The sequence below is a fragment of the Centropristis striata genome, chromosome 9 (genome assembly GCF_030273125.1).
Source record: "Centropristis striata isolate RG_2023a ecotype Rhode Island chromosome 9, C.striata_1.0, whole genome shotgun sequence".
In the NCBI taxonomy this organism is placed as follows: domain Eukaryota; kingdom Metazoa; phylum Chordata; class Actinopteri; order Perciformes; family Serranidae; genus Centropristis; species Centropristis striata.
Genome location: NC_081525.1, coordinates 26,514,157 through 26,535,045, shown reverse-complemented (window position 1 = coordinate 26,535,045; position 20,889 = coordinate 26,514,157). Strand labels below are relative to the sequence as shown.

General features: G+C 42.1%; 1 protein-coding gene across 2 annotated transcripts in view; it reads left to right on the top strand.

Annotated features, from left to right (window-relative positions):
• The first annotated feature begins 711 nt into the window (after positions 1 to 711).
• The window catches only part of ncanb (neurocan b), a 210,637-nt gene continuing 190,459 nt past the window's right edge, over positions 712 to 20,889 (top strand). Inside the window, exon 1 of one of the 2 annotated variants that reach the window (XM_059341715.1) lies at positions 712 to 1,081. The gene's annotated coding sequence lies outside the window, so the exon portion shown is untranslated. Of the gene's footprint in view, positions 1,088 to 20,889 lie in introns of both variants that reach the window. The other variant, XM_059341716.1, reaches the window with a different exon arrangement.

Genomic DNA, 20,889 nt, shown 5'->3' with positions numbered 1-20,889 from the left:
TCTCGGGGGGGATCATTATTCTTTATATGCAACAAAGCGGTGGGTCGCACACGCCGCCTATGAATGTATACCAGATCCACTTTTGCAAGCTCTTTTTAAATGACTGCAGGCAACACTCTGCAACTGTGTTACAAGAACTATAATGATCTTTATGTTAGCTGCCATGCAAAGACAATACTTACAACTGTTTGTTTTTGGTTGGATTCTCAATCAGGCCTGCCAACTAAATCCTTGGCCATTTAAGCATCAGGGTAATCTAATTTGATAGTCTAAGCTAGACCATTGGAAGGAAATCTCAGGTCATTGCTACACTGCCAAACAAGGCAATTCGTTATCCCTAAGGTTGTTAATTACAGCGCTCAGACAAAAGCAAAACGGGATTATGGGCCCTACAGTTTGGCTGAGATGCCAAATCACGTCTCCCTCCCTTCATTACAGCGACGGGTCCAGACTAATAGCTGTGTGGGTGTTGTGTCCCACATCAGATCATTTATCATACTGAACAAACAATGACACATCAGCAGGTCATCACTCACATAGACCCTGTGAATGAATATGAGGCGGTTTTTGAATTAAGTTTTGATGCGCAAACTTCTTGTCTTTACGTCAACCTCAGGACCAAAGCACCCCCCAAACCCTCCCCCTCCTCCTCCTCCTCCTCCTCCCCCTCCATCCCTCCTCTCTCCTCTCCTGCTATTTGAATAGAGAGCCTGCGGAGCACTCTTTTGTTCAGTAGCGCTCAGCTGCTGGAGAGGTGAGCACCACTCTGGCGCTCATCCACTCATCGCGGCTGCTGCTGCCTCGGCTCGTCTCCGAAAGAAGCGCGGCGGAGGACACTGAACGAGACAGTGCATGCAAAAAGCGACACGGTGCCTCCCGGTCTCTGAGACACTCACAACTGCTTCGTTTTCCACCCGCACTTGCAGGGCTGTTTTTGTTGTTTTTGTCCGCGTCGTTGGATGGTGGAGCTCCCCGGGTCTGTGGCGCTGTACCACCTGCACCGGATCACACCGACACTCCCGCTCTGAAGCTGCTGCATCGCTCTACATTCCTGTGGACTGGACCTCACTTCATCCGAAAGGTGAAGGCGAGTTTTTTAGGCTGCTTTTTGGGGTATTTTGACAACATAATTAGCAGAGAAAGTCAGTTTAATGCTGCTGTATTCCCACATTTACAAGGAAAAAAGGGTGTTTCACAGCTTATGATCACTACAGGCGGTGATGAATTGAAGATAAGCTTGTCAATACTGTTAAAAAAGATGTATGGCTATGATCAGAATTGCATGTGCACTATAAAACAGACGTGTGTGGCTTTTGTAAGCTTCTTTTACCACTAAAATCACTTTCTTTCATTAAAAAAAATAATTATTAGATGATTTACAGAAAGATTAACCATTTTACCATGTTGTGATTTGATTCAGATTTTATAAAATACCTTTGTTTTCACTTTTCTTTCAATTTATCATTATGTTATAACCACATTCATCCTACCACCTCACTATAAGTATTAGTATTATAAACATAAAACCTGCTATTGTTTCACAATGTACTGGTTTTGTAATTTTTCTCCCCCATTTGCATGATGTCATGGCCATCCAATTATGATGCATCTTTTAACAAGTAAGTAGTATCATTCCTCCTTCCTCCTTTGGAAGATTCTTGTGTTGAGCAACTTTAAAAAGACATTCATCCTAACAAGGTCACTGTGAGATTTTGATCTGTGTGACCGTCATTCCACCTCTTGTTGTAACCCCCCCTTGTCTTCCCACTGTAAGCCTCCAGGTGAGGCAGGTAGGGACAGAGGGAGCTGTTGGCTCGGGGGAAAGTCGATAGGCAGCGCAGCCGGAGCTGTCAGTGCTGTCAGCACACCTAGAGAGGGAAACCCGAGACATTATCTTGGTTGGCACTTGCACTCAAATGGGTCTCTCAATTATTTCTGTTGGAAGAAACTTTGCAGCCGCACAGCAGCACCTCTAGGCTACAGAACTGATCAAAGTTCAGGAGGTCCAAGCACGTCTGCCTTTAGTAGACTATGTCTTGCAAAATGAGGGATATTGGTGAGGGTGTTAAAAGAAAACAACTTTTGCTCTTTGTCTGCTTGTCTTCATTTTCCCTGTGTATGGCAGGGTGTCAGATAGAGGATGGCAGCGAGGGTAGGAGCGGAGTTGCTCATGACCCCCTGGGAAATTAAGCAGAGATTCAGCCAAGCAGTTTGTGAAATGGTTACTAGTCTCTCTCACTCCCTCTCTTTCTGTCTGTGAGCCTCTTATTCTGTATTTGCACACACACATGGGTGCAACACACTCTACTTACGATATCTACAAGCTGTTTTTTGGCAGGATTGATCCCTTTTCTCTGATATTTTACCCCTCACAGCCTTTTTGTCCCACACAAGTGTGATCCTGTATTTGGCCTGAGCAATCCTTAATGTGCAGGGCCAAAGCCAGAACCTGCAGACAGCCTGGCTGATGGATCAGGAGCCTCTGTTTCCCTGCTGATGCAGAGCCACACCACAGAGATCAGAAACCCCCTGGCTTCATTTTCATTCTGTGACTGACTGTAGATAAAATGTTCCCTACCCTTCTCACTGGTTGAGCAGCCATGTGTGCGCCATTATGTGTGTTTGTGTGTGTGTGTGTGTGTGTGTGTGTGTAATACTTGTGGGTGAGCTGCTGGTCACCTATGTTCCTGAATTCTCTTCGTGAACTATCAGCTCCTGTTGCACTAATAAGATGTGGCTCCACATTAAACTGCTCTTTTAAAGTCATTGTGCTTGATTTTGCTTCTCTCTCTGCCTCTTGCACTCTCATGCATATTGTAGAAGGTCTCTGTGTTTGTCTTTCTGTCCCCCTCTCATCTGTCTGTTTCTCTCCCGTCTCGCTCTGTTTGGACTCTCACTCTCTCGCACTGAATCGTTCAGCTCTGCTGTTAACGCCATTGTTCTCAGAAGAAGTGTTCCCTTTCTGTGGTATTGCCAGTTCACTGCCCCCATTTTCACATCTTCTGTGTGATGAGGCATTACAATGGATGAACAATATTCCTTTAGAGAGAGGTTCACTGCTTCTCCGTGGCTGTACTCCAATGGTGGTCAAGGCCAAAAGCAGCTCAGAAATGTTGTCATCACACCTCAGGAGAAAGAAGGAACAGACGAAAGAAGGAGAGGAAGAGAGGGAGGGCTGCAGACTGGGAGAATTTTTACAGAATTATCAGCGTTTAGCACAAGGTTGTGTTGTCACATATTTCAATAATGTGCCTTCTCTGCCTGGCTGCACTCAGCTTAGTGCAGACACTTGTAGCGGAAGACGTGAATGGGCAAGAATTCAATTTTGCACTTGAGCAGTGTCCAAGCAAGTGAATGGGAAACTGTGATTTTTTTTGCAAATGTAAGACATTAATATTCCTACAATGAACCTTCTGCTGTACTTAAGACAAACAAAGCCACCCTTGCTTGAGATGAAACAAGGGAGAGCAGCCAAGCAGCTGCACAGTATCAGCACAGAGGATCTCTGGGCTTGAGTTGGGCTGTTTGACTGGTGAGGGCCTCCAGCTACAAATCCTATAGTTGGAAGCCTGCGGTGCTATGAGTCAGTGGTGCTGCTTTGGCTAATGGCTTTAATCCTCGTAATTCTACTGTGGAAAACGAGGTATTTATTATTGAGTGCTGTTTTTTGTCTTAGCTGAAAGTTCAGTGCCATCATCACACTGTATGGTACAAATAGATGTAGCTTTTTTGGCGATAGCGATGGAAGGAGTAGGAGGAATTCTGGAAGATTCCTGCAGATGGTGATTAATTTACAGACTTAGATAACCCTGATCCAATTAGTGCAGTGAAAACACTCACAACAGCCTGCACATGTATTCAGTTCTGTTTGAATAAATGATCAAGATAGAGAGAGAGAGAGACGGAGAGTGTTTTCTACTGTCTGTTAAAGTTAAGGTTTGTCTGTGTGTGTATAGGTGGCAGTGGAGCCTGTTAGCCCGTCTTTTAGTCCAGCTTCCACTTGGCACCTCCGTCCCCCTGAGTCACAGGGTCGCTTCATCGGCTTAATGAAGGCTGTACCTTTGCTCACCAGAGGACGTCAATCTGCTTGATCGACAGCTCCGCGTCCTTCCACTCATCCAACCCCCGACACAGCCGAGCAGATGGAGCGGAGCCTAAGTGGACCGCTGCTAGCTTTGCCTTGGCTAATAATATAATGGTCTGGCTTTAGCCATATTGAACTAGGCACAGCACCTAGAGCCAAGCAAATGAGCAACACAGCTGGGCCACCATGGCCAGTGGCAGAGCAGACAAAGCCCAGAAGGCTCAGAGGCAGGAAAAAAAGGTAGTTTACCACAATCCCTCCAGACGCACCTCATGAATATTCATCAAAGACCCCCCTCCCCAAACCCTGCTCTGCACCCCTCTCCCACCAAATGTATTATTCAAAGGAAGCATTTTCCCTATTAAATACTATAAATAAATAACGACATCTGGTAACAGTTTTTGTCTGCTGAATTAATGACAGGCACAGTGGAGTGTCTTTCAGTGATTGGAGGAGGGGGGTGCGGAGGCTACCTTTCCTCTGCTGGCCTTTCCTTTGTTTCACCAGTGGGGTGTGATGCTTCCTTTGTTAAAGTCAGATGCCATGTCAGTAGATGTGAATTAGATTGGGTCTCTATCAGTCACCTCCTAAAACACCCTGAAGGAGAGGCAAACACTACACAGCTGTATGCTTTAACATTATGCAAGCGTTTTCCAGTCTTGAGTTAATCCTCAGAAAAGGAAAAGCTCCCTGTGGGCTCTTTATGTGGTTTCAGCACCGGACAGCTCCTGAAGCCTTCCCTCTTTTGACTACCTCAGAGCTTTCCTTTCCTGGTAAACAAAACCTCAAAAGATCACATATTCACACAAAGGACTAAAAGATGCATCACTCACAGAAATTGAGCATGTAATATTGGCATCATTGTCATACAGGCTCGATCTGTCAGTCTCTGATGCGCTGCTAAACAGGGAGACCTACAGATGGACAATGTTTTCCTCTCTGGTGTGCCACGGGCCCCAAAGGAGAAGCACATTTTGTTGTGTGTGTGTGTGTGTTCGCAATTTTTTTAATTTTAATTTCTAGAGGGACAAAGGAATCACCAGGACCAGAGAAAAAATGGGGACCAAAGCTAAAGGAAAGCACAACATAAGTAGGTAGAAGAAGAGGAAGCCATTGATACTGAGAGTGATTTCTGTCCGTCTTCCTCTTCCTCTTCCCTGCCCACTTGGATTCAACACAGCAGGGCTATTTATGAAGCCGAGGCACCAGTGTGATACTTACAAAGCTCTCCTTACTAATCAGAGATCTAGCTCTGGGGTTGCTGGAACCAATCACATGGATTTGTGGGAGAGACTATCAAAGTTGTATAATTAATTCCATTCAGATCCTTTGCACCTAGGGACTTCCTATTTCATGGTTCTGCATGTGTTTGAGTGCAATGTTTGACTTTTGTGGCTATTGATGTTGATTAATAATTATTAGTATACAAAGTAAGGCACAATGTGACTTTTACTTCTTTGTTATTCAAACAAATACTGAATGCTGAAAGAGCATGATGTGTAGAATGCCTCAGTGCATAATTTCTGTGAAATATTGTGGCTTCAAAATGTTTCTTGTATTTTGTTGTTAGGAAAATAATTGCGGGGAAATAAATGTTTTATATTCCATATACTAAGCAGAAAAAACAGCTTTCTCTAATCCTCCCGTCTGTCTCCCTGTAGGCGTGGAGCTGTGAATCATATTTTCCTTAAAGGTTTTTATTCGTGTGGTAATACTGGCTTTTAATGTTTTCACATTACTCAGTTTTATTTTATCATCATGCTGCTTATACATTCTAATAAAACCAGATGAAGACAGACACATTAAATAGTTGTTTTTCACGGAAAAAAACTAAAATAATGCTGGAGGAAAAGTCAGGGGGTAACCAAGATTCTTTTCTCTGGGAACAGAAACCATCAGTATAATCTTGAATGTCAATGGCTATTGAGATATTTCAGTTTTGTTCATAAACTATATTAAAGAAGCAGACACTGAAACGTCTCCCATTGGTTTGTGGATTACAATATTGAAGCCTCGAGTTTAGAATTTTGGCCATTTTTGAAGCCAGAAGTGACCATTATTTGGATAAAAGGGTGGAGCTTTGGAGGAGGGTGTTAATTTATCAGCTGTATAGCTTAGTTAGCAAGGTGCATACCCTGTTAATCTTCTAGTCTTTACTCTATCAATCAGTGGAGTCGCCCCCTGCTGGCCATTAGAAAGAATATGAAGCAGAGGTTGCTGATTGGTCTTCTGCAAAGTTGAGGACCGGCCATGAGTGAAGAGAGTGAAGCATTTTGCTGAAAAAGCCGTCACTGGAATTTCAGAGAGATGAGAGGCAGACGGAGATAGAGACATAGATAGACGAAGAAAGCAGCAGCTGGCTGACCTGCAGCCCTCACCAGGTGGACTTAGTCAATTGTGTCCAAACTCAGCCTTTATGTGACACTTGGATTTGTAGTCCATGTCAGTTTAGCCAACTGACAGATATCAGCAAATATTCTACTTCAGAGGATTGGTCCTGTGTGTATACGTGCGGTAGTGTGTGGGAACCTTGGTGTGTGTGTGTGTGTGTGTGTGTGTGTGTGTTGGATTCAGTTGGATTCTGAGATGTGCTGAGTTGAACAGAATGAGCTAGGAAGCTTAGAAAAGGGTGAAAAGGGCGATGTGAGAGCTCCCTTCATGTGGGCAGTCGTCATTAACTGCAACATCTTGCTATCCGTCTGTCTAACTCTCTATCTGTCTATCTTTATTTTCTCCATAATTTTTTCTCAATAAAAAACATTTCCTTGTCTCTCTACAATAAAGAGCAGTGAAATGATTAGGTCTTAGTCGGTCCAGACCAGACTTTGATTTCACTTCATCCTCCCTGCACAGCCTTGGGGTGCTGAATGAAAAACTGAAGACACCATCAATTTGATTTTAATATGGAATTTGTACGACTCATAGTGGGTCAGATGTCCTGCCAGTAGAGTCACTAGTCGTTTTGCAGTCCCTAATAAGATTGCCAATGCTGCACCAAAGTGGTTTTTACATGGAGCTATGAAGCGTGCTGCCTTCAAAGCTCTGAGGCATTACAGTCGATGCTAGAAGTGAGGGGGGCAGCTGTGCAGGTGTGTATGTGTTCGCAAGTAAGGGCTTGAAAGTTTTGCCCAAGGACTGTGCCTAATGTGGGACTTAGTTTGTAAACGGACCAAAAGTTTTTGAACAGAAAGGGCATTTATTTTGCCACTGTTTCTCACATTGTTCTCAAGAAAAAAGCATTTTTTAAAATGTAATTTCCATTCAAATTGCTTTCACTGTGTTTTGTCAACACAGAGCAAGCAAGGAAATGAAAACACAATTGTTTACCTTCCAAATCAGGAGAAAACCAAGTCAGTCACCAGGTCAGCAAATAGCTCGACTGAATGTGGGGGTCACTTTTTGTGGTCAAGCATCTTAATGGACCTGGCTGTTAAACAATTATCATTTTGTGTCTTTGTGCAGAAGCTTGGCAGACGACTTCTCCTCTGTGGTTAGAGTTGTGTTCTGCTCCGGCAAATACAAAATGAACTTGTTGGGGGTTGTTACCACTTCTGTTTTGTAATTAAGTGTCACGCTGCAAAATTAATAGAGAAGGAAATAATGTGTTGGAAATGCAGAAAAAGAAGAGAGGTTGCCGCAGTCATTCAATCACGATATGAATCAACTGTCTGTGTTGTGTGTGACTGAGTGTTTAATACACTTATCCTCTTCCTGGACCCCAGTCTCCCCTCCTGTGACTCTTCATAACTTTAAACCAAGATGTCCCTTTGTGTCCTTTCTCTGCCCACTTTCTCTGGGCTTTTCCCCTCAGCTACAATTAATGAGGTTGTCTGTCTGTCCTGATAATTACCCTTGGTGAGTAGTGCCGGAGCCTTCCCGTTTGCTCCTGGACCTCTTTGATAAATTTGGCAAATGCTCTGAGAACTGTTGCTGGGGCACCTCTAGTGACTGTGGATGCCTGAGACTTGCCCTGTGTGTGTGTGTGTGTGTGTGTGTGTGTGTGTGTGTGTGATAGAGAGGACCGTCGGAGAGCATTGCTATCCCCCAGCGTCCAGCTCTGTGCTCAGATTGATTGGGGACCGCTGTCTGTGATGGATCATTCTCTGCACTGGACTATTGGCTTAGCTGTCAGCATGCAGGAGTTACTGTAGCTGCAGCGTGCAGGCACGTTCATTAATAGATAATCATTGTTTTACTCTGACTCTTATCTGTGTTTACTTGCTCAGTCCCATTAGTGTCCCATCGGCTTAGAGGAGAGCAGTAAAGAAAAAATAGCAGCTTGGCATATTTGTAGTAAAATGCCTCTCTCTGCTGATGTCCTGTCTTCGCTTTAATGGGACGTGCGCTCTCATAATGCTCCACTGCCCAGTTACTTGCTGATTTTGTCATGCACACATGCAAAACCCTCCACTGAGCACATGAAACACACAGAAAACAACAAAAAGGCTTCTCTAAGCTTGCAGGACTGCAGACACCTCAGGCATTTGAGGCCAAGCCCTAATTGGGCCTCATCTTAGCGTGACCTTCATTGTTTTGACAGAGTGGGGATCAGAGGGAGACACTCAAAAGCTGAGGTTATCTCCTCTCCTCTCCCCTCCTCTCCATGTCAAACCACTCGGCTCAACAGAGGAGGAGGCATGTGCGAGCAGCCATTAGCTGCTTTTTCCAAAAGGGTCAAAGCTGTCTGAAGCTGTGGAGTGGATGTTTTAGCACTCGCCTCAGCGGGTAGTCTTTGGGTTTTGGTGTGTGTATGCTAGACTATACGTGAATTTTGTTTGTGTCTTCGGCTGTGATGGTGCAAGACCAGCACCTGGTCCAAATAGCGAGTCGTCTCCACAGCGCGTGATGTGATTTACCACTGAGCCATTAGCAGTCAAGCTGTGTGTACTTCAGGTGTTCTCAGAGGGAATGGAGAAAGAAATACTCCCCGCCGCACTGCACACTGTTTTTAAAAGCTCCCTTGTGATTTATTAGGAAAACATTTCTTTAGGCCGCCCACCTTCACTTCGCTGCCCGAGAACCTATACAGAGTTTGCACACACTCATGGACTCTGTGCTGAGGTGGCAGGAGAGCAATTTAGAGTGGATTTAAAGTGGCCAGTGGAGATTCACAGTGGATCATTGCTTAAGTTTCTCTTCGGTGAATTGTGCGTACAGGATGCTGTTTGTGTGTAAGCATAATGCTGCTATCATCATCCTCTCCCCTCCTTCTTCCTCCTCTCATGCATCATTCTGATCGCATCAAGGTCACAATTGAACTTCCAAGAGGCCAATCCCTCAATCAGGCTCCTTGATTGCGCTGTTTATTCACAATCAGGATCTCAGACAGGACAACGCCTTCACCAGCCCATCACCTCACACCGCAGCAATCACCGCTTTTGTCGTTTCTTATGTTTTACTACAAACAGCCTTAATTGGCTGCTGTTTCCCCCCGCGACCACGCTGCTGCTGCTGTTGAAGAAGCTGCTCAGGATTAATAGCACTTTTTTAAACGGAGCCTGAAATTAGTGCTGTAAATGAATTCTCAAGATTGCGATTTGACTCTAAGTGCCATTTATAGATGGTGGTTTTTCAGATGGAGGTGCTCCAGTTCACTTGGTGTTGTGGGTCCCCTCTGCCCTGGCTGGTTTTATGTCCGGGCTGATCTTTGTTTAAACTGCCCACCTGCGTGCTATCTAGCAGCGGTGTAAGTCCAAGCAGCTATTGCCTTTTCGTAAAGCCAGGAGCTCAGGCTGCTCATCTTGTCACAGCCGTGGATCCAACTGCCAGCTCCCCAGGCCTCCTGTGGCATCTGCTCTTTGCATTGGCCGCCAGATAAATGAGGTGTTTGCTTTTCTTTGGCAGAGCGGTACCTTTCAGAAGGTCAGAGAGGGTGGCTTCGCTGGGGAAAGTGAGCTCTGTTGATGTGGCTTTAAAACTCAGCTCTTTAAAGGACCTGTAGTTCTGAATGTGATAGCCCATTAACCACAAATCATGTATGCTTTAGCTTACTGCCAACCATTCCCAAAAGCTGTATTTACAGTAGATGGATTTCCTTCCTTCCCCACAGCAACTGGTTTCACTGCTGTACAGGATGAAACTTCATCATTAAGCCATTGGGGGGAACATTTAGACTAATTATCTTTTTGTTAAATGGGACCTTTGTGCATGTATGGGAGGTCCAACATTTAGCATTTCTGTCAGCTATTGCACAATTATTTACAAAGGCTTTCAACTTAAATTGGATCCAGTTTGATAATTTGTCCTTTAGGATCCATTTTCTAAAAGCATACTTTCCTGAATTTAATACTTTTTAGCTTCCAATTCTCAAATTTTGGATTTTGACAGCTTGCTTTGACAAAGCAGAGTTCTAAAGAGCCAAGAGTTTCTGAGACAGAATTTCATTCTGAGCTGACATGAATTGAAAATAATTTTGGGAATTGCTATTAAATAAAAACATATGACATGCTTTGGGAAACTCATTATCACTACTCTGAATTATTCACAAAGTAAAAGTGGTGGTCGATCCACCACTTTGGTCCAGACTGAAATGTCTTCACAACTGACCCTACTTAAGTCTAGATTTCTGCTGAATATGGGCGGTGCAGGATGAAGGCAATAACTGCACTGGTCAAGTTGGAACTCCACAAAATGTGAATATGTGACCTGAAGTGGAAGTTTAGTTTGCCTTTTTGCTCACAGTGAATGTAAGTAAACATTTCTCAATGTGCATCAGTTACCGTGCCATAATTATAATGCATCAGCAGCATCTCAAAGGTTTCAGTCACCACAAAATATCTCAACATCTACTTGAAAACTATGTACTGCAGGGTTCCAAGACAATGGGCCTACTGACTTTGGTGATCTCTTGATTTTTACTTTAGTGCCACCAGGAGATTGACCTATTTGTTTTTGCGTGAAATGTGTCAGTAACTATTGGATGGACATATGGAAATACAGTGTTGAGGGCTATGTGGCACAGTGTGACAAACAGAAATAATGAGGTGGAATTAAGTGTATTCACTATAAGGAAATTTAGAAGAAAGTGAGATCCACTATAGGATTTAGGTTTTTTGTTCCTGTTGCAAATAATCCTGGGGTTCAGACAAATGTCAATAGAATATTAATGTACATTCGTGACAAACTTTATGAATATGTCATTTCTTTAGTAGAGAGCTGACGGGAGATGACATGCAACAAAGGACTTGGCCAGGGTGCCCATTAAATCTGCAGTTTTAACTGCTTTTCCACACAGTTGGAAAGGAAAATTAGATTTAAAAAAAACTACAAACACATTTGGGTGTGGGAGAAATCTGCTCTGCTGATGGGTAAGCCTTAAAAAAGCATCTAGAAAAGAAGTGAGCAAGAATCTGAGAGGTAGAGGAACGCGAGAAATCTCTTTGTTGTGCCAACATCCTCAGTCAGCACGTCTCCCTCACTTAACAGATGTTTTATATTCTTTTACGTCTCCGTGCAACATCAACCCTCCACTCATCCATTTATCCAGAGCTCCATATTTCCCTCCCTCTTCCGTTCCTTTCAATTAAACCTTCCGGCTGATCATTTACTTAACAAAGCTCCCTCTGGCCCCCCGTCACTGTGCTCAGCCTCTGCGTGGAAGTGCATTTTGAATTAGCGCCAGGTGTTTGTTTTTCCTCTCTCAGTAAACACTGTTTGATGAGTTAAATTAGCTTTGCAGACGCCTCCTCCTTCAGAGAGGAGGGACCCTTATGGGGAGAACAATGTAACTGGAGGCGTCCGGGAAAAAAAAACCCTGACACACTTGTTTCAACATCAATACTTTGGCTTCATTCATTGAGTTCATGGTCAGACTCTTATCTTTAATGAGCTTATAGCGAAGAAAATACAAATTCTTAAGACTGTTCATGCTTCAGTGCTTTGTGGCTTTGCTCACTTGAGTATTTTTTCCTCAGGTAACATTTAAATCTCTCTTGGTCAGGATCTAGCCTCGCTTTGCAGCTAGTTTCATCCTGTGACTCATTTTATTGGAGCAGCCTGAGCTTTCATGTTTGTTGTCATTAATTATACAATGCCTATGTGAAAAAAACAAGCATGTAAGGAACATTTAACATGGGAACCTTGTGTGTTCTTGCTTTTGTCTCACTGCTTCTTGTTTCTTTGTTTGAGTCTCTTTCACACCACAGGGGTATGTATAACCTAACATGAACAAGACATTACAAACAAAGGCTTATTTCTTACAAATATCACATAAAACACAAAAAGTGGGATGTAACAGTAGCAGCTGGAAAATATCCATAACCCCCAGTCCCAGCTGTATCCCCTCCTTCCTTTTTCCTAAATTTCAAATCCACTGATGCCCTGCAACTTCCAGCTGCATTATTTTGTGTGGACACACTGCACCACAACACTTTGCACCACCGTTCACACCCTTTTCCCACCGTGTACACCTCAGAGAAATAGTAGTATTTCCTTCGCCCCACACAGCTCCTGTACCTTCACTTCTTCTCTTGTCAGGTGAGAGCAGGTATTCTTCTGTGGGCTTGTAGCTGTCACAGTGGATGAGGGGAAACATTCTTATGTAGGAAGTGTCCAGCCCATATCTGGACCATCTTTTCACTATTATAAAGTCACAATTTGAAAGATAAAAAGATGTTGCGTGGCACGCTGTAGTAAGGGAAGAATCAAGTGAAATAACACCCAGAAGACTCTTGAGTCCTGGGCAGCACTCTCAATCCTCTTAATGGGCTTTATGTTGTTGCTTTTTGGGAAATATGCTTATTTCTTGTCATGTTAAGACAAATGAGAATATGAAACTACAGTCAGCAGCTTGTAAGCTTAGCAGACAACCTGGAAACAGCTGGAAACGGCTAGGCTGGCTCTGTCCAAAGATGAGAGAATTTAGGGTTTAGCTGTAGCTCTATACTCTAAATTATATGTATAATATAGATGACTAGGAATTCATATTTTTCGTGAAAATGAGAGTTTCTATCCCGGGACAAGAAGCACACAATCTCTGGAATAGCAAGGTAACCTCAGCCACAGTCAAAACACTATTTTTTTTATCTGTTCACTTTGTCTCCCTCCCTCCCTCCCTCCCTCCATTCATTAGTTGATCTAATTGCCTTTTCACTATCAATGTGGTGAAATATTCCTCCTTTGGATGCTTTTCTTTACAGTTCAGATTCTCTCTCAATCTCCCTGCACTCATATTTTGAATGTAATTAATTTGCCCAAAAAAAGGCAAAAAGGTGAAATAAAGAGAGTTAAAAATGGCTGAGATGGCTCTACTTAGAATGCAACTAGTTTTTCCTGTTATCATAATTCTGGGTAAGAGAGAATAGTTTGGATGATGATTCCCAGGAATCCCGTTTCATAGGATTAAACCCGAAAGAAGATGTTTTGAGTTTGCATTAACTGGGAAGCAGGTGAAATTATGGATCTTTGATAAAAGGTCCAAATTAGCAGTATCAATCTTCTCATCTAACTTTTGACAAGAAAGTAAAGTCCCAAAATGCTGAATTGTCATTTTATCAGCCATTATTTTGTCCTTCCTTCCTTCCTTCCTTCCTTCCATCTCATTCCTCTAGTGTCTCTCAACATTGCGATGCTTTGAGTTTGTGCCAAACGCTTCCTCTCTTTTTTCTGTTAACTCTTACGCTGTGATGATAGCTTGTGTGCTGATCCTGACACTTTCTCTTCAACTTATTGTCTGTGAAGAGTCTGCAGACGCTCCTGAGATTGAATTGCTATCAGAAACATATTACCCACACCACAGGCTGGAAAATATGTCCCCTTCCTCTGTGAGATTTTTTTTTTTTTCGTTCAATGCATCCTATGCCCTCTCTTTGAGTTCCTCCAGCCAATTCACCTGCCATCATTCAACAGTGAGTCAGCTCAGAGGAAGCAGGAGGAAGAAAACAGCAGAGATGAGAGAAAACTTTCCGTAGAAATGTTTGAAAAATGCAAATTCAGAGGCTGCTGGACTTGCTCTTTGATCTTGCAGATATTTGGTGTCGTCCAAAAGCTGATATTCTATAACCTCAATGACTTAGAATCTCCATAACCATTTAAAAAATCAATTCAACATGTGCAAAGCTATTTAAATCAAATTGTGTCCCTGGGCTGCCAGCACTGCATCTGGGGAGAGGCAGGGACTAGAGGGATGAGGGGCAGCCGTTGCTTGAACAGTTGGCTGCGCTGACAGGACAGCATCCATCAGGACTTGATGGGCAACGGCAGGTTACCAGGTATGAGCCCAGGGAGAGAGCCGGCTGCACCCATAAACACACATTCACAAATATTACCCGGTTATTTAACCCATCGTTGCTTGTGAAATATGAGACTCAGGCTGTTTTTTTCCTCGAGGTAATTACAGACCATGTCTGTAATTTGCCTCAGTTGTTGTAGTGGGACCTATTATTCGATGCGTGACTCCTCCGTCAGAATGGCAGATCATGCCTTTAAATTCCCACTACAGTAGTAATGCATGAGGACTGCTGAGAGCCCCTGGCTGTGTGTGGTTGTGATGAGATGTGTAATTAGCCAAAGCAGCCTGACAAAGTGCTGCAGGTGCATGAGAGATGAAGGGCATGGAGCCAGGAGAGAGGTCAGGAGAGGAGAGGAGAAGAGAGGAGAGGAGAGGAGAGGAGAGGAGAGGAGAGGAGAGGAGAGGAGAGGAGAGGAGAGGAGAGGAGAGGAGAGGAGAGGAGAGGAGAGGAGAGGTGAGGTTATTGTAGCCTGTAAAATACAAGGTTGACCGACATTTGTACAATCATGCAATCTGATTTCCCTGTTCCATCTCTATCTCAATGCCAGACCCATGTCTCTCTTGGAATACAATATACATTTGCGTGATTCAAGGTATTTCTCATTAAATTTGGATGAGCAGTGCTGCTGCAGTATTGAGGATAAGTAGCCGGCAGGTTACAAGGCTACAGTATGAATCAGCTGGTTTGTTTGCACCGCCAAGAGTCCAGGTGGAAGAGGTGGAGGTTAACATCACCGATCAGGGTAATTAATTGCTCCAATTTAGTCATTAAGTGTTGAGTTGGAAGTAAGAGCTGACACCTGCAGGGTCTCTGGGAGAGTCACAAAGAGAAAGAGGGGGGAAAAGGGAAAGAGGGAGCGAGGAAGGGAGGTAGGAAAGTATTGATCGTGTTGTTTTAAACAGTACATACACTAACAATGAATCAAACTTAATTGTGCTCATGGAGTTTGTGTGTGTGTGTGTGTGTGTGTGTGTGTGTCTGTCTGTCTGTCTGGCTGGCTGTCTGTGTGTGTGTGTGTGTGTGTGTGTGTGTGTGTGTCTGTGCTCCTTGAAGAAGATCCTGACAGGCCCCTGGAGTGAGACCTTCACTGGGTCTACTTCTGCCAAGACTCTCAACAGTGCTCCCACAGAGAGGGAGGAACGTGGCAGGAAATTGGATGGTGTGTGTATGTGTTTGTGTGTGTGTGTGTGTGTGTGTGTGTGTGTGTGTGTGTGTGTGTGAGAGAGAGAGAGAGACAAAGAGAGAGAAAGGCAACACGAGAGCGAGAGAGGAAAGTAGATAGTGGTCAAGATAAAGACAAAGAACAGTAAAAACTAGAAGAACCACATATATAAACCAGATATCATGGCCACTGGAAGGTATTGTGACGGACAATCCTACCATTTTGAGAACTTTTTAATGTATATAAAATAGGGACAGCAGAACATGCACCCCAAAATAACATCAGTACATCAGTGATATTTAAACAGTGCTGTTACAATCAGAGCCAGACAACACATCATTTGCTTTGGTGCATTTACTTTGCGTGCAGGCATCTGTTTTAGAGACAAATCATGCTCATTAACTTGTTCAACTGTGGGCTGAAAAGTCTGTTTAACTCTTCAACATCACAAATGAATCTACAAAGTGATTTCACTGTCAAATAACCCCATGAACCTGAGCAAACAAACAAAAAAGAATTGGGGGTAACACTTCACAATAACCAACTAAGTGATGTTTATAGATGGTTTATAAAGCAATTATTAACCATTTACAAAGTGCTAAACATAGTTAATCTTTAAATGTTTTCAACCAATTTCTTAAAGGTATATGAATCATTTCAAAATCATTAACATACTTAATATGGTGTTAAAAATGTGCAACTAAAACTATTAATAAATTATTAATTATAATTGAATTGTTTGTTAATGGTAAAGTAACTATAAACTTACTTTAGCATACCATCTATTTGCCATTTATAAATTATTTATTAATTTATTTAAATTATTATAGTTAAACATTAATAAATTATGTATTTACCATTCTAAATGGCCTATATACGGTTTATAAATGATTAAACATTAATAAACTATCTGTTTACCATTTATAAATGATGGTTATTGTAAAGTGTTACCGTGAAGTCTTGGGGAGCAAAGTGTCTCAACCTCTTTAAACTGTATTATACTGCAAAGCATGTTGATACGTTATACATCAAGTTCCCTAGTTCAGGGTAGCACACTGTCATAATATACAATACTCACTGCAATAAGGCTGGCAAATAACTGTAGTCAACCGCTTAAAATGACTATAAATGGTAAACATATTTTCAGTTTCGGCAACCAAAAGCTGATGCCTGGTTTAAAAGTTTGCGTTGAGCCTTTTAATCTGCAGTTATTTTCATAAAGGCGCCAATAATGGAATGTTTAGATTAGATTTAGCTCCAGTCAGAAAAGTGCTGCATTAATGAATAAAGTTTATAAGTCACATTTCTTGTGCAGGTCTAATTTTTAAGCGGTGCATAGTAAACAGCAGGAATGGGAGGAAAAGCCTTTATTAAACAACTGACATTCCTGAGAGCTCCGCTTCCCCAGAAACATAATGTTTGCTCGAGAAACAGGTGATGCCAAATAACTTCATAATGTGTAATGAACAAAGGCTGTTCTCACCAGAAAAACAACAGAATTTGCATTTTGTTAACATGCTTTAAATAACTTTTGTATACATTTTCCTGACAGCTGACTATGGTCGTGTAATGTGTGGTTGTCTACTGTCAGACTCAAAGGCAATGGTTGCAAATTGTTGCTGAAATACCACAAAACGTATTGAGGAGGTTGTTGTGGATAGTCAGGCTTACAAAAGGGTGTGACTTTAAATCAGACATGCCATTTGGGAACGCAGTTACATATAACTTTCTGTCATTTAGGTGTGGAGTTGACAGAAGGTGTTGAATGATGGGCAAACAGTAAATTTACTCTACAAGGGAGGGTTGAAGAGCAGCATGCAGGACATTTGAATTTAATGCTTCAGAAGATATTTAGGTGAGGAAATACAAATAGAGAAGGATGCACAGGAATGGCTTATATAAAGAGCCAAATAAGGAGGCCTTCGTCCAGAGAAATCGGCTGCCCTGAGGCTCTCCATCTTCAGCTTTTGTGTACAATTGGGTTTTTCATGTAACAGATGGTCTGAAGAAAACTGCCCTGCATCTTTGTCCCATCAGGTTGGCCCGATAAAGAGGAGAAAGATGGTGTTAACTTTGCACGCTGCCTCTCCTCCTAAATCACCTCCAACTTTGTTAACTTCTCTTTTACTCCTTCTTTAGTTCTTCCTCCTTCCGATCCTTAATACTCCTCCTGGAGCTCCTTCAAGCTGCTCTCATTGTCTCCAGACCTGCCCCTTCTGATGCTTCACAAACCCTGTGTCTCCTCTTGTGTTCTAACACTGAGTAATTACTGTACAGGCTGGAGGAGGTAACGTTGGCACGCAAGCACACTCTCTCTCTCTGATATTCAAATGAGCGGGTGCATCCTCGTTTGTCATTAGTTCAATGGTGTGTGTTTGTGTGTGCGTGCGTGCGCATGTGGCGTCTAATCTCTTATTTAGAGTATCACACGGGAAAGGCATTAACATCGGTCGGGTGAGAAATTAGAAACGGGGGCTGATTAATTCCCGGGAAAAAGGAATTAAAGGGTGCTTTCCTGCCACGGTCTTTGTTGCAGGATTTACCTGCAGTGTGATTGAAGGTGGCTGCTCTGCGCTGCCACTGTCATTAATAATCACCAGCCTTCAGGAAGATTCATGCCCGCCATGAGCGAGTTGGTTCAAAACACTTAGCCATTACACATGACACCGAGAGCTTGATATATGACAGGGTAACAGCTTTGCACTCCAGCAACAATGCTGTGGAACAACAAAAGGGACCATTAAGCTTTTATCAAACAAGATTAGAAGAACAAGTTACATTTCTGCAGCTTGTCATAACGCTGAATTAGAAATGAGTGACTGTGGCACACAATTAACACAGTTTGGTTTCTTTTTTAATTGTTTTCTAACTTAGGAACTGAGCAGATGTGCACTTCTCTCTGGGACCTGTATGCGTTCACATGGTGTGAAGTGTTATTGGGACATGCCGACACTGTTGACTCATCAAGAAGAAACAGCATTTCTGAGAGAATTGGTTTAGCTCTGCGATGGTGAAATCGTTCTCATTTAGTTGGCTCGTACAGTGAAAATTATAAAGCCCCCCATCTTCACCTCTTCTTCTCTTGAGCGGGGCGAAATATAATAAATGTGATCAAATTTACAGGCTGCTAACGCTGTTCTCCTCTGTAAAGTAGGTTAATTTGCTTCCAATAAAGCTGCAGTAGAAACTAAATCACTTTATTACTTTACATTCAGGCTGAAGCGCCTTCATTTTTTCCTCCCCTGACTTTACTTCTGAAGGTGGATTCAGCGGAGGTGAATAAGCACTTTACGGCTGGCTCTAATTTTCCCTGGTCAAGTGTTAGGCTGCAGGTACTAATCAGTTTTATTACATTAACACAGTTGAGAAGGCCACATGGGAGATTGCTCGGAAATAGGAGTTTCTAGTGCTGCAGGCTTTGCCTAAAACTTTGAAAGGGGACTTAACATGCTTTCCTTATTTATTCATATATATATATATATACAGTTGAAACCAAAAGTTTACATACACTATATAAAAAGACACATATACTTTTTTTCTCACTGTCTGACATGAAATCAGACAATCACTTTTCCTGTTTTAGGTCCGTTAGGATTACCAAAATAATTTATATTCTTATTCCAAGCTTCTAAAGTCTGTAAACTTCTGACTTTGAAGAAAGTAATAAAAAATTGTCTAAAAAAATCCTTCTCTCATTATTCTGGCATATGTATATATATATATATATATATATATATATATATATATATAATATATATATTTTTTCCATTTTTGGCTTAAAATGACGTCAGCTAATGATGAATTTCTATATATTGTCATCTGTTTTAGGCACATTACTACTGTCTGCTACTGCTAATGTAATCTTGGCTTCCCATGTTCCCACACCTACCACTGCCTCTAAAGCTAATCAATTAACATGTTATGTCTTTTTTTGATCCATACAAAAACCAAAATGTAAAAACTACAATTCCCTTACTATTTCCAGGCAAATAATAGTCTGACATTTAATCATGGATGGATGACCAAACGGCCCAGGGGTCCAAAGTATCAGGGCCCCTTTGACCTTTACCTACAAAATGATACCCAAAAGGTGCGTATCAACTCGGAAGAGACTCAAAATTAACACAAAGAAACGACTACAGAGAGACACGAAAATACTATTTAAAGAAACCAAAGTAACTTAAAAGAGATGCAATGCAGCTGCAAAGATACAAAAAAGACTCACAACTATGAAAAGAAGCAAAATACACAAACCAACAACAAAGAGATGTAAAACTACTAAAACAATTCAGATCACATTCCTGCTGAAACAAGTTTCATTGTGTATTTTTTCTGTTAAGAAGATTTTATTGGTAATTTTTCATGGTAAAAAAGTTTTCCTCTGGCTAGGTGCTCCAGCTACAATGACGGATGTTACAGACAGTGAGACCTGGAAACACTGACCAATCAGAGCGGACTGGACTTTTTCCAGTGGGGGGTTTAAAGAGGTATAACTAAGGTATTACTAAAGAGTCACAGACAGAGGGTGAGCAGAGGTGCAGCAGTCAGAGGCAGTATGAGAAGTGTTGAGAGTGTTTTTGAACATTAAAGTATGACAACATGTTCTAGTAGAACCCCAAAATACAACATCTAACCTAAAAATTAACGTTTAAAATGACAACCACATGGACATACTGGCTCATTTATCAAATGTACGACAGAAAGTGAGCATAAAGTGGGCGTGAGATCATTTCTACACAAGGCTCGGCATTTATCAATTTGGACATGAGCGATCAGATCTCAGTCTGCTCTCAGCTCGTGTACGCAAGTTTGAGTCAGTGTGAAGTCCACATGTCTGAGTCGGAGAATTGATCTTAGACTACAGTATCGATGCCTGGAGCTGATAAAACTCTGTGGTGTTTTGATTTTTAATGGTGACAAAGCAAAACATGTTTAGACTACATAATTTATCATTAAAACATCATTTAAAATAAATACACCCTGCGACCATGATATTCTTCAAACAGAATACTAGCCGAGGATATTAAATGTTGTTATCTGCTGCTGTTTACTGTTATTATTATTATTATTATTATCCTGCTGGACACCAGAGCGTCAGCGTCTCCTTTACCACCGCTGGTAGCCGAATAGAAACATTTCCAATCAGCCAGACGCTCCTCTAACTAGGACATCATTCTCAGTAAATGTAAAGAGGTGATAATATATCTCCATAATAATAATAACAACAACAATATTTGGATATTATATGGGCTATAAAGCTTTATATATCACGATGAATAAATGAAATATTCAAACCTCACCAGGAGTTTAATGCTCCACTGCTACTCTGCTGACAGCACCACTGATTTCCTTCCTTTTCACTTTTTATGCTGCCAAACTAAACCAGTTTGTTGTGTTGCAGCTGTTGGACGTCA